The sequence below is a fragment of the Lissotriton vulgaris genome, unplaced genomic scaffold (assembly GCF_964263255.1).
Source record: "Lissotriton vulgaris unplaced genomic scaffold, aLisVul1.2 SCAFFOLD_1364, whole genome shotgun sequence".
NCBI classification, from domain to species: domain Eukaryota; kingdom Metazoa; phylum Chordata; class Amphibia; order Caudata; family Salamandridae; genus Lissotriton; species Lissotriton vulgaris.
The window spans coordinates 274,427-294,101 of NW_028248189.1; positions in this window are offsets into that span (position 1 = coordinate 274,427).

The window sequence follows — 19,675 nt, forward strand, 5'->3', positions numbered from 1 at the left end:
GCAAAGCAATCTTACATTGCAGTGCGACTCACTATTAGGAAGGGACTTCCTTGGCACGCCCCTTCCTAATAGTGAGTCGCAAACCCTATTTTGAGAGTTTTTTTTTTTGTCAGTAAGAAAACTTTATTTGGTTAATTACAACCTTAAAAGTATAACCTATTTTGAGAGTTGGTAATAGGTTTGTGACTAACAAAATAGGGTTTGTACATGGGGTAGACCTATTTTGCAGTAGCAACTCGGCCATTTCCCGTTTGCGAACGCAAAAAACTGTCGTACATTTGTCCCTCAGTCCCTAAATCACATTTGATGTCTAGAAATGGAATATGAGAAGGGGAGCGTATGGCCCCCAGAATTGTAAAATGTCAAGCATCCAGTCAGGCTATATTGATGAGGAGAAGCTCTACAAGACTTCTCTATGTGGCCCGTCAGTTTCCCAGCAGGGTAAGGGGACCTCACACAGGGAAACCCAAGACTACCTGTCCCTGGAGCCTGAGCACCAGTTCCTGCTTGCTTGCCAAGACCAGTGTGCCTTGTGAGGAAGAGGAAAGCTCATAAAGGGAGAATGGTCCTGTGAGGGATCCTGACGAGTGGATCCCATAGTGAGGAGATGGCTGCTGCATTCATCAGTTCATTGCCCAAGCGCAGATTTGAGTAGGTAGCCCCATTTGCCAGAGAAGACTGACATGAAGTTAGCCGTGGTTGCATCGAGTAAAGTTGGTGACACTGTATCACAAAATGGGTTGTCACGAAGATGGCATGACTGCTGTGCCAATTGGCCAATAGCTCAAGTGTAGGTGAAGTCTGCAACCCCATATGCCACAGGGGGTGCGTGGAAGATTGAATGACTGTCATGTCTGTCGGGACATAGCTCATGTGCGGATTGAAGTTGTGCCACTGTATTCCAGAGGTTGGCTGCTGTGTAGGTTGCATGATTGCTCCTTGATGATTGGAGCGTAGCCTTGCGCAGAGTGAATTAGGTGCAACCGTATGCCAGAGGGAGTTACTGCCATGCCGATTGGGCCACCACTCATATGTTGAGTATGGTCAATGACCCCGTGAAGAACAAGGAATGTTGCCTGGTTCCTACATCATCAAGAGGGAAGGACACAATGGTGATCTGTACATTCCCGAGCCCTGACTGAGAATCAGAATCAGATCTATTGTCCACCTCCAACTGAGAGAAGGTCAGAGGAACCTATCGTCATACTGGAGGAGGTAAGCAGAAAGGGGTCCCACAGCCAAGGGGACAGGACATCTAACCAGACTCTGAAGTCAAAATACTTCCCCTTGGGTACTTAGTTTTACATAGTCTGACAGATATAGAATTACACAGTCACTCAAAAAATTGTCAGTTCTGAATTATCCCCCAGTGCACATGTAAACATGTACCACAAAAGTATTAGATTGTAAAGATCTTCAATCCCACCAACATTAAAATTACATAGAAGGACTTTGAAATACAAAGCACCAACTACCAATTTTCAGGTAGCGAGTCAATCGATCTAACATTTATATTTCTTGAAGCAGAGACAATTACCATGCGGCGCAAATGGTAAAACCAAGACCCTCCTAAAAATCAACCATTAAAAATACAAAACATGAAATGCCCAGGGGAAACATACAAGACAAACAAATCTGTCTTTTGCGACTACTAATCTGGTAGGATCACAGTGCGGGATTCCTGATTTTCTTTGTTACTTGTCGTCCAATTCCATCAAATTTAGTCCGAATAGTACTGTTATGCATTGTGTTGTAATAATTGTTTTTTAGGATAAGTTCCTACTGTTTTCCATCAATTGGTTTTTGTGTGTTTTAATAACTGGTGATCTGTATAGGTAATTTGCTTCTTTTTTTGCCTTTTTGATAATTAAATGTAATTTTTCTTTACTAAATTGTTCTGAGAAATTTGACTTGCTTAATATCTTGTAGACATTTTGCTTTGTGTTGATAGTCATGCCCCAAATGTGCCTTTCTCTGAGGAAGGCTAGGTTGCTTTTTTCCCATATTTCTCTCGAAACCTGTCTTTTGAAAAATATAATATTTTGCATGTCTTTGTATGAGCTCAGCTGCAAGACTATACACTCTAACTCCTATAATTTCGCAAGATGGCAAGGCGGGTTTAGCGTTGGGGGTTCCCGGTGCCACAGTCTTCCCCCACAATGACCTGCTTCTGCAGAATTCCCTCACTACCTCGCTCCAACAGTGCCCCTCACCTCTCCACAGTCCCTCTCTGACATGCATTTCCTTTTTTTTAAAGCACTATTCATGGTTTACTCACACTCAGTTTTGTGATCTGCATGGTATATGTTCTTTGCAGCAGGCCCATTATCCCCCTGAGCTCTTTTATGATGAGTCAAAACTGTCACTAGACAAATTTCCGATCTCTCAGCAGCAGATATTAATCACCAGACTTATCTTGACATTTGTATTGTTGCATGAAACTGCTGGACGCACAAGGAATTTAATGTGCTTTTGAACCCAAAAGAAATGTTTAAACACAGCGCCTCCCACTGAAGTCAGTGCCAGGTGCAGCTGCACCAGTAGTACATCCCTAAAGCTGGCCCTTCAAGATGGCTCCCTATAACTTGCATAGATAAAGGCATAGCAGTACAAATTGAAGAGTTTGCATGATGTAAGAGTAAATAAAAAATAAAACTGCAAGCAATATTCAATTAGAGTCATTCCTAATGATAAGATACACAATGTAGCAGCAATTAATGGTTACTCATTATTATTTACATTAAAAAAATCAAAGGCTTTCAAGGCCTAATTGAGAAAAAAATTGCCTTCTTTTTTCTCTTCAAATAAAATGTTTACAAAATTATTTTGAGGCAGGCCATTGAGTGATGATGTCTGTGCCCTCTAAACTAGAAATGCACTGCCAATAGGTTAGCAGAATCTATCCATTTTCCTGTCAAGGCATGTCATTACTTCTAACAGAAGCAGATTTGCATACATTCATTACAAATGCAAGGCAATGAAAGATTTGCAATTAGAGCACCGTCTCATTAGGTACCCTTTCCTTAACATAGTAATGATAAGAATTCAACAACACTCCTTTCAATATTTTAGTATAGAGGTTTTAATAATTGCTTTCTGGTCAATATTTTCGATGACAAGGAACAGCATTTCTCCTGGGAGGCATTTTCTAACAACCTCACTACCTGAATAAACAAGAAGCGTGGTCTTTGAACAAGAATGTCCAGACTCTTATTTTCATTTAAGCCTCTCTATTCTCTTTGTACCCTGATATTGAAAGAGATCTGTCTGTGCTATATCTGCCAGTGCACTGTTCCTTGTTATTGCACGTTAATTCTACTGCATATAGGTGGCCATCTGTAAGGCTTTTGTAGGGAAGCATTGTTGTCAAAGCACAGATTGTCTCACCTTCATATATAAATCACAGTCTTGGTCTTCAATATCAACATTCTACATTGTATAGATTTACACATGTAACTCTACACCAAAATATCAGCATCAGAACACATTATACTAAGGAGCATATTTATATTTATATGGCCCCTGTGCCACCGGAGCATCACGTTTTTGACGCATCGGTGGCACACAATGCTGAGCCACATTTACAAGGCCACACAAAGTCACCCTTCTCATGGCCTTGTAAATATGGCCCCCTTTCACACATTACTCTGCATGAAAGGGGCATTCCATGGGTGTTGTGGGTGTTCCCACGTATCCTACATGGATTCTGATGCATTCCCAGATTTACAAGGGTACAGGCATTCTGCAGCACACAAAGAAGGAGGAAAACGCCATCAATAATGGTTTTTTGCAGGAAGATGTCCTTTCCTGTACAAAAAACAAAAACAATCATCCTGCAACTGAGGCACCCTTGCACCATGATGTAAGGGTGCATGCTTTGGCGATAGGCTGACAATTGTGCACCAGTGCAGAGTGCAGAGGAAAGCGCAGGGATGCGTTGTATTGCTGTAAATACGACACATCCCTGCACCAGCTCGGTGCACCAAGACGGCTTGCGTTCGGACACATTTTCTAGTAAATATTCTCCCTAGTGTCTTGGGCCCGATTCACAAAGGACCTCCTTACTCGTGGTGGAGTCCCCACAGTTGTGACAGGGGCCATGTACTGTAGTTACTAATGGCATACGTGTGACTGTGAGTTCAGAGGCCCTTTGTGAAACGGGCCCTTGGGATCTTACAACAGCCTTAATATTGTCAAGCTCTTCGTATTTTTATTTAAAATGGAAATCTCTCTATTTCTTTAAAACCACATCTTGTGTATGTATTAGACTAGCTGAAAAATAGGTTTTTCTAGTGCTCAAAAGAACCACATTCTAATGTTAAATTGTAGTGAAAACATTCAGTAGTATTCTGGGCCAGGAGCTGAGCTTTGTTGGTCCTGTAGTGTGTGTCACATTATGACCAGCTCAGCAGCAAACAGTAATTATGCTTCTATCATGCCATGGATCAAAGGGAGATCTACTTGTAACTACTACATGCTTTGGCTGGTCTGTGTGAACAAGTAACATAACATGGGGCTAACCGGCACACCTGTATTAGTCCTATATTTAAGTTTATGTATGAAAGCATTGCACAAGCTTTATGAACAGACTTTCATTGTCAGTGGGAAAATGACCACTCTGCTGCATCCTTATTCTAGAGCTTCACCGTCGGGCCCCCTGCCCCAATAAAGGAGATGGCAACCGGCCTTCTAACCAATACCAAGGCCATCTGCAAAAACTAGTCACCCATTTTCCTCCCTTTGGGTCTCACTATGTTTCTCAGGAGACAAAACGTTGGTGCAAGGTCACCACGCAGTGCCGCGGAAAGTTCAAATCTGTCTACACTATGGTCCAAATAAGCCTTTACCAGTGGGCAATCCCAGGCTGGATGAAGAAAGTCTGCCCCATAAACCCTGAGAGAGGACAAGCGACAGTAATATCTGGAAATATATGGTTCCGTGTCGAGGATGTCATGTATGTACGGTGTAGCAGATTGAAAGGAATCAACTTGAAATGCACAATGCTAAAGAATGTCCTTGTCAGGGCATACACCTGTGCTCAGTCCCCATCCAACATCGGGTCCCAGAGGTCAGGGTCCTATGCCAACCTGGCCTGCAGTGATCAGTGAGCAATATCCACTACCATCCATCTATACTACTATTATAAAGAGAGAACACAAACCTTTTGGCAAGGTAAACTCGAGAACCACAGCGCCAATCCACACACCCAATACATCGTTGTAATTGTCAGGGTCTGCAGATGGACATAGGCTATATAAAAAAAAGATATATACGTTCTTTAAAAAATTTACAAACAAAAAAAAAGTAGTCCCTTGGAAGTAGCGCCGGCCGGGACGTGCGTGCTGACATCAGAAACGCAAACGCAGGACCCCTACTCGGCAGGAGAGGTGGCACGGACCCAGGCGGTCAGGTAAGCTTTCTTTACTTTATTTTTAACACCCCCCCCCCCGTGCGACACCCCCCCCCCCCAAGCATTGAGAGCAGTGTTTTTAAACTCTCTTTCCGAAAACTGCTGGTGCAAATGCCAGGGCATAATCTGTGTAAGAGATGAGCAGAGTATAATGGCCCCTTTCTCCCGTCTGAAATAAGGGCATCTTATTCAAAGTTAATTGCAAGCCTCGAGACTGGGTGTCAGGCTGGACGGACTGCGAGGAACATGAGGATTAAACGTACAAAACACATTGATGTACACAAAAGAAGCGCGAGGCTTGCAGGTAGAATTAATAACACAAGAAGGGGCCAAAGCCCCTCGGGAGCCTCCGTGGGCGTGGGGCCCGCTACTCCTCGGCAAGGTGGGGGATGCTGCGTGCGCTCTGGGCAGGGGGCGAAGGAGATTCGGGTGCCAGATTGCGCGTGGTCATATCCCGGCTGGCATGGGTCTTGACTCTTGCACCTTTAAACATTGAGTTTCACTTCAAATGGACATGGAATATTTTGTCCATCAGGGTGAAGGCACTGCACTGCATGTACTTAATAAGACTGCTCACATGCATCTCCATGCCTAGCCTTCTTTTAAGCATGGCTGTGTGCCGTGTGCAATCACTACTCTGGACATCTGTCGGTGCATTTTAGTATGAGTTCAGTCTCTCTGTGTGCATTGCCTTATGTAGATACGCGCGGGTGTGTTCAGAGCCGCGTTGTTATGTCTGTGTGCATCTCCACTTGGGATCTCTGTGTCTGTACTCTGTGTGTATGTAACACACCCTTTGGCTTCACCTGATTATCTACCACTTAGTATACCTGACAGACTCACCCGAGGCCTGGGTGGCCTGCTGCAGCTTCAGAGGCAGGCAGGCACCAGCGCCAAGCGGGCAACCGAAGAGAGGGCAAGGCCAGCTACCCTGGCAGCGGTGCAATAATTAAATTATGGCCTGGGGTGCTACACTGTGACCGTGACGGTCTCTTTCTGTAGAAACTGTGGCTGGTGGCTGGGGCCTGGGTGGGATGCCAACCTCACAAGCCTGACGCGCACTTTTAATTGCGCTTCTGCGCATGACAATCGTCCCCAGCCCCACCCTGAAGACGAGCACTTGCAAAGACATCTGCGCGTGCGCGGGGCGCGCCAAGCACCATCTATACTACTAAATTAAAGAGAGAACTTTGAACCTTTGAGGCGGGAAACTCTGGAACCACAGCGCCAATCCAAGGGTCTGCAGATGGACATAGGCTATATAAACAAAAAATATACGTACTTTAAAACATTTCCGAAAAAAAAGTAGTCCCTTGGAAGTAGCGCCGGCCGCGACGTGCGTGTTGACATCAGGAGCGCGGGGAGGAGCGGCGTACAGGAGTGCGAAGAGGAGCGGCGGACATGAGCGCGGGGAGGAGCGGCGGACAGGTGGGGAGGAGCGGTGGACAGGCGGGGAGGAGCGGTGGACAGGCGGGGAGGAGCGGTGGACAGGTGGGGAGGAGCTGCGGACAGGCGGGAGGAGTGGTGAGTAGCGGCGGACAGACGGGGAGGAGCGGTGAACTCAGGAGCCCGGGGAGGAGCGGCGGCTGAGGTAGGTGAAGCGGCCGCGGGTGCGCTCCGGGGGACCCACGGACAATGTCGGGGCGGGCGGGGGCCCTGAAGCCTGATTGCTCCTGAACAACGTCGGGACGGGCTGCTAGTACTAATATAATAAAGAGAGAGCCCAAACCTTTGAGGCGGGTAATCTCAGGAACCACAGCACCAATCACAACACCCAATACAACATTGGAAAGGGCAGTTGCAGCAGAAGGACATAGGCTATGCAGACGCCCACCATATAAATTTAAAAGGTCAAAGAACCATGCCAACAAAGTAGTCCCTTGTGGGCGTGTCTGCGTTGTGCTGTGGGCGTGTGCTGGGGGCGTGACAAATGCTGGGGGCGTGTGGTACATTCCGCCCTTCATGCCATGTCTCATATTGTCTGCTAATCCCACCCTTACTCCTTAAAATACCCCAACACCCTTAAACACTAACCCATCTTAACTCTATAAATATACCCTGTACCCCAAAACCCAAACCTATCCCTAAACCCTATAAATACCCCTGTACCCCAAACCGCAAACCTAGCCCTGAACCCTATAAATACCCCTGTACCTCAATACCCAAACCTACCCCTGAACCCTAAAAATACCCCTGTACCCCAAAATCCGAACCTAGCCCTGAACCCTAAAAATACCACTGTACCCCATCACCCAAACCTACCCCTGAACCCTAAAATACCCCTGTACCCCAAAACCCAAACCTAGCCCTGAACCCTTAAAATACCCCTGTACCCCAAAACCCACACCTACCCCTGAACCCTAAAAATACCCCTGTACCCCAAAACCCAAACCTAGCCCTGAACCCTAGAAATAACCCTGTACCCCAAAACCCAAACCTACCCCTGAACCCTAAAATACCTCTGTACCCCAAAACCCAAACCTAGCCCTGAACCCTTAAAATACCCTTGTACCCCAAAACAAAAAACCTACCCCTGAACGCTAAAAATACCCCTATACCCCAAAACCCAAACCTAGCCCTGAACCCTAAAAATATCCCTGTACCCCAAAACCCATACCTATCCCTAAGCCCTAAAACTACCCCTGTACCCCATAACCCAAACCTGTGTCTAAACCCTTAAAATACCAAGTACTTTGGTGGCACGGCGGCCCACATCTCCAGTAACATACTCATATTTTTTCACCACCAATTTGAAAAATGCACAGGTCTCTCTCATTAATGGCCAGCACCGACATACACTTTTAGACACACCTCCCGCCACAAGTTCTAGAATTGCGAACTTTAGAGCTGGGGAGCTACGATCGAATCTCGACATCAGCTCAACATCCTGTGATTCCAGGCAAATCGCTTTGTCCCCCCCCCCGTGCCTACCACAAATGAATGTGTTCTTCTGTAATGTAAATTGTGCTCATGCCATGTTGTCGAATTCGCGCTATATAATATTGCAAGGAAAAATAAAGTAGGGAAACTCGAGTTCACACACTACTGAACGCGCACTCTTAAGTGCATCAGCAGTGCACTGTGAATCGGAGCGTTTCATAGGCCTGTCACAGATAAGAAATGCTATCAAAACGAAATCCTACAAAACAATATACTACTGGCCGGCAGCAATTCATACCCGGACAACGTCGGGACGGGCTGCTAGTTACTTTATACAGTGATAACACCAAGTGTCTTACCCACCAGCAAAGACACCATGGCCCCAAGGTGCCGGTTGTGGCGGGCACCACTAAATTGGTCAGCCAGGTCTGGCAGGCAAATTGTGCCATACCAGCATAGTGGAGAAAATGACTAGGCCCCACTCCAAACCTCAACCTGTGCTTCTTTGAAGGAGATAACATTCTTATTCTGGTATAAATCCCCCAACAAAGAGCAGCCTTTTTCCTGCCATGCTTGTAAGGACATATTGGCTTCCATATGGTGAAGTGGAGCAAGGATCCATATTGCCAGCTCTAGGTGAAACTCCAGATGCCACCACCACCACTCTGCCACAGATGTGCAGTTTGTCGGACCACACAAGGCAGGTCTGCAAATATACCCGACCCTTCCATCATCAACGATGGGAGATCCTCCCCCCATTTCCTTTCCATCAACTGCCTTTACCAGTTACTGCTGTCAGCCAACCACCGGGCCACATGCTGCATATGAGCTGCAAAAATATAATGCAGTAGCCTCAGCACTCCCAGTTCTCCGTCTTCATAACTCCTCATCAAAATGTTCTGGGTCACCCTGCTTCATTTATTCACCCAAGGAAGTGAAGTAAGCAATGAATATAGTTGCCTGCGCATGCAGGAGGGTAGGGGGCAGAGGGCATTCTGAATAGTATAAAGACAATGCCAGAGAAGCACTCGCTTAGAGACCGCTATTCTGCACATTAGTGACAGCATTAAGGTATTGCAACTGGTTCTTTTTTGAATGAGCAACCATCATTCCCAGATAGCAAAAAATTATCCAGCTCTCAATGGTGCCCCAAGTTCAGTAGACTATCCTCCAGCAACACCACTAATACCACCAGATGGAACAACACTGATTTTCAATTATTCAGGCACAGCCTGACCACCACTGTGCACCCTGCTCCATAGCCCTACCCCACCTTGATTCACAACAAATAGGATATGATCATCCCGAAACCTAGCAAGGTATGACACATTCACCAATGGAGAACCCAGTCATCATTACGCAATCTATGATATGTGAAGGAGTGACACGTGTGTACCCTTTGCAGCAGGTTCTGCAATCTCCAAACATCAGACAGCCCCAAATTATGCATCACCATCCTTAGAGCACCCAAAATTTGGGATTTTGTGCCCTGGCAAGTGGGAAGCCTGTCCAGTTCCCTATCCAATGCACAATTAAAATCACCCAACCAGATTAGGGACGGATCCACATCCTGGACATCTAAATCTTCCATGATATAGAAAAAATCGGAATCATCCGTGTAGAGGGCATAGGTATTAAGGATGGTGATGGCCTTCCCATTCAACTGACACAATATTAGCACATACTGGCACTCAACGTTAGCCTCTGAATAAGTAAGGGAGAACAACATCCCAGGCACAACCCAAATCAGCACTCCCCTAGTGTACTTAGAGTAAGACGCGTGATAAACCTACAGCTCCATTTCGTGGCCACTTTCTCAGCTTCAGCATTGCTCAAGTCAATCTTCTGTAGATAGGCCATGCTGATGTCATGTAGCTTCAGGAATGAGAGCACCCTGTATTGCTTGGTGTAGGAGCACAAGAACCAGAAATTCTATGTCAGAAATATGTACTTATCTCCTGTGCATGAATTTTAATAATGCAGGGAACACTCCCATAACCTGCAGTGCAAGGACACCCATTGTAGCTGCAACAACTCACACCAATACAATGTATCCATAACAACAAACTCCCCAACCCTTAGACAAGCATAGTGAAGTATAATGTCTATGTGTGCCCCTCTAAATCATGTGCCAGGACCAGCACAGTGTGCCCGCCCCATCCAATAGGGACGTGGCCCCAAACTATTGGCTCCCAACCCTACCAGGCAGCTCAAAAAGAAGAAGAAAAGACCACCCAACCCCCCCCTGAAGAGGCACAAGCGCCACTGTCCACCTTTAGGACCAGCAAGGGCAACTACAGTACAGACATCCCCTCACAATATCTCATTCATTTCAAACACACACAACAATGCGCCAAAGTGTGCATCCCAGGAAAGCCCCCAGGGGCCATCAGTCAATGCGGTTACAATGAGAACTCACAAAATAGGCGCTCCACAGGTCCCCATTGCGGTTTCAGTCATTATAGAGAGTCAAGCATCCACTAAAGCAGGTAAGGCCAGTCCAATGCAGTCAGCAGTGTTTCAGGCACAAAGTCAGCTGTGCCTCCAAGGTCATCAGTCACAGGCCTGGCCAATAAAAGCATGGCAGGTCCCGGTCAAGCATCAGTGTCCTAGCTCCCCAAGCCGGCCAAGAGGGGGGATCTTTCCCCAAATTTCAGTAGGTCCCAGACCTCGTCAAAAAAATTAGCTGTACCCTGTGAAAGAACTATCAGTCTAGAAGAATACAACAGCATGCACTTCGATTGCAGAGCACACATTGATTTACAGCTTTGAATGATTTGCTCTGCTCCTGTGCCTTCCTAGTGTAGTCAGAGTATATTGCAATCTTACTGTTCTCAAACAGAGGGGCCTCTTTCTCCCAGGATTCTTGCAAAAAACAATCCCTGTCCCAGTAGTTTAAGATCTTAGTAATAATAGCTGTCAGGGGGGTGGGGAAGGCGGCACCGGTACCCTGTGCGCCAGTTGGACCACAAAGAATTTTGATGCCCCCGTGGTTGTAGTTGCTGTCTAACCCAGCTCTCCAGTCACACCTCCACAGATGGACCCTCAACTCACTCCGGGAACTCCACCAACCAAATGTTACTGCAGTGGGGGTGGCCTTCCACGTTCTCCACCTTGAGTTCCAATTTGCGGGTAACAGTAGTCATTTTGGTCATTTGTTGCTTAAGCAGAGTGGCCTACTCCGGCAACTCTCAGTGTTTCCCTCTGCCATTGCCACTTTGTCATCCGCCATCTGCAGATCAGCCCTGAGCAGGCTGAAATCAATAGAAACTGCTTCAATCTTTTCTTAAAGTGTCATCTCGGATCCCTATATTGCCATCAGCAAATCTGTGCACGTCAGATCCCCCTCCCACTCCAGGGATGCACACCTGGAGTACACACCCCCCTAATGGGTAATCCTCTGAAATGGCTGCCTGGGTGTAGTATATTGGGTGATAGTATTGGTAGAATACGGGCAAGTCGACTTATCCTTTCCAATGGTGCATGGTTTTCAGGAGCCACAAGACAGCCCCCTCAGGCATTCAACAGTTTTCATGGAAGAGTATGCTATCGAATGACCCAGTGTCGGACTCAGCAGGCACTCACAAAGCCATCAGTGCTCCCAGTTCTGCCTAATAGCCCAACTCTGTGCCAGAAGGTGCGGCAGAGTTCCCAGAGGCACAGAGTGTGCAGCAGGGCCATGTGGGCATGTACACTAGTTCCTGCACTGCATGGATTTGGCAGTCCATGCCTTGCAAGAACTATTTTTGGAGTGCACATTGCGGTGCTCATTTTCAGGGCACCACCGTGGGAACGTCAAAAAACCCACCAGACAAGAGGAACCTCTACATCTGGAGGGCAGTCTGACTTGGGTTTGGCTGTGTGTCGCGGTGCGGGCCCAGCGCTACACCGCCAAAGTCTTAATCAGGCTCTATATGAATTTTAATTCCCTAAACTCTGAGAGAAAACATGTCACAACTTCTGCAATGTTTTGTTGCTCGTTGTGGAGCTTCACAATATGTGCAGAAGTGATGTCCAGTAACTTTATACACACATATGAAAATCACATTGTTCCATCAAACCTTATTAATCCAATCCCAAATGTATGGTGGCAGCACTGCATACTGTTCAATACATCACCACTATCTGTTAACGAATCATAGGTAGCATGTTGCTCCTTGTGCATACTTCATTTATCGATTCAGCCTTGTTACCATTAGTGTACAGAACAGACCACTGTTTAGATTTGGCATGAAACCTTTGACCATAAGGGATTTGGACAGGTGCTTAGCCCACTGAGTTATCGTGTCAGCCGAGTGCTAGACACGCTTATCACAAGCCTGGAACTAACCCTCTTTCTTTATATATGATTGCTTTGCCAACTCACCTCTTACTTTGACCGGCCACCCCCACTGTATCTCTGGTGTTCACAACAGCACTGACGAGTGTTTAGTGACATGTGACCTACTTATCATCAGTGAGGAAGCCATTGTTTGATTTCCCCTTCAAGGCGGCTGCTGAGAATGATTCACAAATCAAAGTTTCCCATGCCAATATCAACGTCACGAATGTTGGCTTCTTGTAATAAATATATACGGATCTCGACAACCATATTAAAAGAAGAAAACAAGGCCACGTGTCATTCGAGAGCAAGATTAGTCCCAGTTTATGAATAGATCTTGGTACTGACGCTTGTGCCCCTGTTCCCTGTTTTTCAGTTCTAGGTTGGCACAGGTTTGAAATATGCCTAAAAAAACATGCCAGCCACTGAGATGGTCTGACAGCAAAGCGATCTCACCCAACAGCGCATTACATGTTGATTACCCCTCTGTTTACGTTTGAAAAATGCTAAGTAGACAGGCGCGTAATTGGCATGCAAAGTGTTGCTGAAAAGAACCCTATATTTTTATATCACTAAGAATATACTGTAATTGGGCCCTCACACTCGCCTGAAGTAAAAGCAATCAGAAACCACAGAAGTACGTCCCTATTCACTGGTTTACACGTGCAGAGCTGCCTTCTTGTTTATAAGATTGTTGGGTTCGTCTACACGGCAACTTGCACACAGCTGTGAGGAGATGGTCCATAGCTTAAAAAAACACCCTTCAAGTCCTCATCTTTCAATGTAAATTTGTGAATGTTATTTATGGTAAATCTGTTTTTAGCCAGTTTCTCAGAGTGTTAGTGCAGGAGGCAAACCAACTCTGCTGTCGTTTTTAGCATAGATTGTATTAAGTGATTTGTTGTGGAGATGGTGTGCACAAATAATTACAACCATAAAATGGTAATTCCAATATAGCTACATAAAATTTGTTTATGTAGGGTGGAATTAAGTCAAGGCAACATTTCTGTAATGCTGGCTTTAGTGACACGTAATTTTGCAAACTTCATGTTATGCTTGTTATGCAAAATTCCAGAAACCTTGTAATTACATAATGAGGCATAATTATACAGAATGTGTTTAGCACAGGAGCTTGGGAACAATGCGAACAAACTGAGCATCAGCGGCATTTGTGTTTTGTGTGCTATATTTTAGTATGAAATGCACCCTTATGTACAACATGGCTAGGAGGGTGCATTTTGTGATAAAATAAAGTGCTAACAGGCACATGCATCAATGTTGGCTTTTGCAATTCCTTAATTGCGATTTTTAAGGAATTGCAATTAAGAAATTGGAAAAGCCTATGCCTAATAGCGATTTCTAAACATTTCTTAATTGCGACTCGCAAAATGAGAGTCACAATTAAGGAATACCTCCTCATTCATTCCTATGGACCTAGAGGCCCATAGGAATAAATGGGAAGACATTCTCAATTTGCGATTCTCATTTAGAGAATTGCGAATTGAGAATGCAATTTCAAGGGTGCTAGGGTGTCAAAAGGACACCCTGTTGCACCCCTGAAATAGATCTGTGCACATATGTTGCGCACACACATGCCCTAAGGTCATGTGTGTGCGCAACATGAAACTTTGAAAAATGCACAAAAGTGCATTTTTCAAAGTTTTTGCAAATTGACACGAAGTTCAACTTCATGGTAATTTGCTCTCCTTTTTAGCGAAATCGCAGATTTTTTAACTTTAATTACGAATTCTCAAATTGCGAGGCCTTGACCCTTGATGCAGCGCAAAAGCTAATTTTGCGATCGCAAACAGACGAATTTTGCGAATCACACCGTTTGGGATCACAAAAGGCTTTGATGCATGTGCCTGCCAATGCCGTTTTGCATTTCACTGCGTTAAGGAAGAGCAAAAGCTAAAACTCTACTTGAGCCAGGTCAATGACAGAAAAAGAATATCAAGGTGATGATTCCTTAAAAATCGCAATTAAGGAATTGGAAAAGCCTATGCCTAATAGCGATTTCTAAACATTTCTTAATTGCGACTCGCAAAATGCGAATCACAATTAAGGGATACCTCCTCATTCATTCCTATGGGCCTAGAGGCCCATAGGAATGAATGGGAAGACATTCTCAATTTGCGATTCTCAATTAGAGAATTGCGAATTGAGAATGCAATTTCAAGGGTGCCAGGGTGTCAAAAGGACACCCTGTTGCACCCCTGAAATAGATCTATGCACATATGTTGCGCACACACATGCCCTAAGGTCATGTGTGTGCGCAACATGAAACTTTGAAAAATACACAAAAGTGCATTTTTCAAAGTTTTTGCAAATTGACACGAAGTTCAACTTCATGGTAATTTGCTCTCCCTTTTAGCGAAATCGCTGATTTTTTAACTTTAATTACGAATTCTCAAATTGCGGGGGCCTAGACCCTTGATGCAGTGCAAAGGCTAATTTTGCGATCGCAAACAGACGATTTTTGCGAATCACACCGTTTGCGATCACAAAAGGCTTTGATGCATGTGCCTGTCAATGCCGTTTTACATTTCACAGCCTTAAGGAAGAGCAGAAGCTAAAATTCCACTTGAGCCAGGTCTATGACAGAAAAAGAATATCAATGTGATGATCCTTAATAAGTCATGAATCAGAATGTCGTGTTTATCAAAACAACGGGACATTGTAGGAGCATAAGGTAACTAGTCAAAATATCGAGTTTTTCATTTCGACTAGACATAATATCGAGTTAAAAATATAGAATAGAACAGATCCGGAATATAGTGTTCCAGCGCTCCTGACCCTTTGTGATGAGCACGGGAAAGTATCGGGATACACGCTAAACTGGACTAAATCGGAACTGTATGTTCTGAAGGGCCCAACCCCGGCACTGAGCAGAGAATCCTCCTTGAGAGCAGCCGGCTCTTCCTTTAAATATCTGGGCATCCATGTCACCATGGACCCAATGGAGTTTGTTCGAAAAAATTTGACACGACCCATGGAGCGGCTTAAGCAGGATGTTAAATTCTGGGCGGGGCTACCATTAACGTTGCTGGGCAAGGCAGCACTTTATAAAATGATGTCGCTGCCGCGTTTCCTGTACGTCCTGGAAAATACACTATACCCGGTGGCACCAGGATACTTCAGGCAAGTTTCGGCGTTGGTGGTTGGCCTCCTGTGGAGTAACCGCCCGGCACACATTGCACAGGCTAAGATGCACAGGGGATGGTATGATGGGGGGATTGCGTTGCCGAATTTGAAACTATATTATTGGGCGGCGCAGTTGAAACCCATAAACCAATGGATTCATGCTCCCCAAGATGACCCAGCATTTAGGTCAGATAGAGCGCAACTGGGCACCAACAGCTTACTGGCCCCTCTATACGACCAACGTGTGGTGCGCCAACTGGTAGGGCCCACGAGACTTACCGTAGCACTGTGGCACACGACGCTGGCGGCACTACGATGGAAGGGACGAATAACCAAACTCACTCCATTATGGGACTCACAGGCCTTAGGAAGCCTAAGACATAGCAAAGGCTTCTCCCGATGGGACAACATAGGTATATCCACGGTGGGAGACCTATGGGAAAAAGGGCACGGTAATCCCCTTTGCCCAGCTACGACAGCAGTACGAGCTGGGACCCAGGGAATCGTTCCGTTATGTTCAGGTTCAACACGCTTTACTTAAGGCCATCCCTCCTGAGGCAGAGGTACCAGAGGCTTACCCGCTTGAGGATCGCCTCCTTACTGACTTTATGCCAGAACGTGCAACCTCCCTCACATACCGTAAGCTGATTAACAACTTGCCAGACCCCACAGTAAAACTGAAAGACAAATGGGAGGGAGACATAGGAGCAATGGATGAAAACGAGTGGAATGAGGCGCTGGCGTCGCCCAAGGAGGTAGGCATCTCGGCTAAATTCTGGCTTGTACAGCTTAAAATTATACACAGAGTATACTATACGAGATCGACACTGCACCTAATACAACGTGCACAATACCCATACTGTCTTCGTAGCTGTGGGGAGGAGGGAACATTCTTCCACACTCTATGGGACTGCCCACGCATTCAAGAATATTGGAGGCAAATATTGCGCACAGTATCCCAGACTGTGTGGGACTTCCGTGGTCCCTGAGCAGCGAAAGTGCCTGTTAAATGTATGGGAGACCAACGATTTGTCCAGATATGGCCAACAATGGTCTACACTGGGAATGATGATAGCCAAACGCGATATAGCGCAGAAATGGGGGGCGGTGGAGGTGCCAATGCTGACACAATGGTGTATGAACATGGACAGGGTGATGATAACAGAAAGGACAGTATACACCAGTAGGGCTTGTCCGAAAAAATGGAATAAGATTTGGACCCCATGGAATGTGTTCAGGGGGGAGATTTGCGAACCCTTACAGGAAGAAGACCCAATGACATCAGATGAAGGGGGGGGGACGAATAGTGGAGTCCGGAGGAGAGAAGGAGGGGGATGTGGAATACCAGAAGCAGAGACAATCCCGGGAGCGGGGAGGAAGGGGACGGAGGGGCTGTTAGAGCGGGTTACCGGAAAAACATACACCCGCACATATTCTCAGGAACTACGGCTACGGCCGACTCTAATGGTGTAAGAGCAGTTATCCTTTAAAGAGACCTTCAATGACAAAGATAGTGCAATTTTATTTCAGGTAATTGACGACCTAAATGTGGTTTCTTCATTTTATTACGTTGTTTATTGTTATAAAAAAAACACAGACCTAAATAGATTAGCAAGCCACTGCGAATTATGTACCTTCACTGTATTGCAACGCAGCCGAGCCCCAGGAATGACGGCCAAAATGCTGTGTTATTCTGGAGATATAATACTGTGGTGAATATGTTGTGGCCGGCCCCTTGGGTTGTAGGCCAGAAGCTGTGTAAGTTTATAAGGTGCAATAAAGGTCTTTAAAAAAAAAAAATAGAATAGACATAATATCGACTAGACATAATATAGACTACAAAAATATCGACTAGAAAAAATGAATACCGACTAGAATAGCAATAATATCGAATCAGAAATATAGAATGGACATAATATCGGCTAGACGGAATATAGACAACAAAAATATCGAATTTAAGGTAAGTTATTATTAATATTAATTTTTGTGTAATATAATTCTTTAGCGGGTTGTGGGTTTATAGGGAAATAGGGTGGGAAGTAATTTAATTATAATTAATTAAATATGTTGTTTTATTTATTGGTATTTATTAAGAATTATTGTTAAACTATTATCAATTGGCAATTAATTAAAATATAATTGCTAATTAATTTATTAGATTCATTGATAAATATTTTATTTTTAGTAATGTATTTACTGTAGTGGTTTGTGGGGTTATAGGGGAATAGAGTGGGAAGTAATTTAACTATCATTAAATAAATATGTTATTTTATTTATTGGTATTTATTTAGAATTAATTGTTAAATTATTATTAATTGGTAATTAATTAAAATATAATTGCTAATTAATTTTAATTGATTAATTGATAAATATTTTATTTTTAGTAATTTATTTTTTGTAGCGGGTTGTGGGTTTATAGGGGAAAAGGATGGGAAGTAATTTAATTATAATAAATTAAATATGTTATTTTAGTTATTGGTATTTATTTAGAATTATTTGTTAATTAATTAAAAATTGGCAATTATTAAAATATAATTGGTAATTAAATGTAATTGATTAATTGATAAATATGTTAATGTTATTAATTTTATTTCTGTAGCGGGTTATGGGTTTATAGGGGAATAGGGTGGGAAGTAATTTTATTATAATTAATTAAATATGTAATTTAATTTGTGGATATTTATTTAAACTCAATTGATAATTAATTATTATTGGCATTTAATTAAATATATTTTGTCATTTATTGTAATTGATTAATTGATAATTATGTTACTTTTATTAAATCAATTTCTGTAGTGGGTTGTGTGTTTTTAGGGGAATAGCTTGTGAAGTAATTTAATTGTAAGTGATTACATTTTTGAATAAAAAATGTATTGAGTTCATTTTTCAAAATACTTTTAAATTGTTAAATATTTTATTATTAATAGGTAAATAATTAGTATTAGTAGGTAATTTTGTATTATTAAATAATTTGTATTTGTATTTTAAATTGATTATTTAATATATTTAACACAATTGTAAAATATTTTAATTAATTTGTAATTGGTGTTACTATTTATATTATTTCTATTTAAATAAGAAGTATTTACTTGCCCTACTATTGCACTCACTGTAGTTGGAATGGTAATTTTTCCCCTACGCTATCCAAAGCTTTCCCTACTGTTGCACTCATTGGAGTTGGAATAGTAATTTTTACCCCTACACTATCCAACGCTTTCCCTACTGTTGCACTCACTGGAGTGGGAATAGTATTTTTACCCCTACGCTATCTAACGCTTTCCCTACTGTTCCACTCTCTGGAGTGCGAATAGTAATTTTTACCCCTACGCTATCCAACGCTTTCCCTACTGTTGCACTCTTTGGAGTGGGAATAGTAATTTTAACCCCTACGCTATCCATTGCTTTCCTTACTGTTGCACCCGCTGGAGTGGGAATAGTAATTTTAACCCCTACGCTATCCAACGCTTTCCCTACTGTTGCACCCACTGGAGTGGGAATAGTAATTTTAACCCCTACGCTATCCAACGCTTTCCCTACTGTTGCACTCTTTGGAGTGGGAATAGTAATTTTAACCCCTACGCTATCCAACGCTTTCCCTACTGTTGCACTCTTTGGAGTGGGAATAGTAATTTTAACCCCTACGCTATCCATTGCTTTCCTTACTGTTGCACCCGCTGGAGTGGGAATAGTAATTTTTACCCCTACGCTGTCCAATGCTTTCCCTACTGTTGCACTCTTTGGAGTGGGAATAGTAATTTTTAGGCTTACACTATCCAACGCTTTCCCTACTTTTGCACTCTTTGGAGTGGGAATAGTAATTTTTACCCTTATGCTATCCAACGCTTTCCCTACTGTTGCACCCACTGGTGTGGGAATAGTAATTTTTACCCCTACGCTATCCAACGCTTTCCCTACTGTTG